This window comes from Corvus brachyrhynchos, unplaced genomic scaffold (assembly GCF_000691975.1).
Source record: "Corvus brachyrhynchos isolate BGI_N302 unplaced genomic scaffold, ASM69197v1 scaffold116, whole genome shotgun sequence".
Classification (NCBI taxonomy): domain Eukaryota; kingdom Metazoa; phylum Chordata; class Aves; order Passeriformes; family Corvidae; genus Corvus; species Corvus brachyrhynchos.
In genome coordinates this window covers 16,466,880-16,467,092 of record NW_008240221.1, presented here as the reverse complement: position 1 = coordinate 16,467,092, position 213 = coordinate 16,466,880, and positions in this window count along the sequence as shown.

Below are 213 nucleotides of genomic sequence, written 5' to 3'. Positions count from 1 at the left end.
CCTGCTGCTGTCACCGCAGCTGGGCACAGCACAGGCAGGGACGGGAGGGGACATCAGGAGATGGGTCCAGGAGCCAGAAGCGAGAGGATGTCCTTCTCAGGAATTTCAGGTCTTGACCCTACATACTGTGCAAAGAAAACAGACAAGCCCATCAGCTGCTGTAAGTTGTCCTGCCACGCTCTCCCCCTGCCCTGCACTGCCCAGTGAGTGGGC